The sequence below is a fragment of the Lactuca sativa genome, chromosome 2, assembly GCF_002870075.4.
Source record: "Lactuca sativa cultivar Salinas chromosome 2, Lsat_Salinas_v11, whole genome shotgun sequence".
NCBI classification, from domain to species: domain Eukaryota; kingdom Viridiplantae; phylum Streptophyta; class Magnoliopsida; order Asterales; family Asteraceae; genus Lactuca; species Lactuca sativa.
The window spans coordinates 174,729,326-174,729,593 of NC_056624.2; positions in this window are offsets into that span (position 1 = coordinate 174,729,326).

Here is a 268-nt window from a genome sequence, read left to right on the forward strand (position 1 = left end):
TCTTTTAAGTCGTAGGGTATAACTGGACAAGATTTAAGTATCTATAATTATCCCAAGGTTCCTACCTATGTAAAATCTTTACAATACAAGATAAGTCTACATCTCTTCAACTTAACACAATATAAGCATCCTTTATCTCATTACTAGGCTGATGGGTTTCATAGGTTATAAAATTCATGTACATGCGGAAAAATAACACTTAACTATTAAGAGTACATGAAACCTATAAGAATATATGTCTCACATTAAAGACAACTTACTATGAATT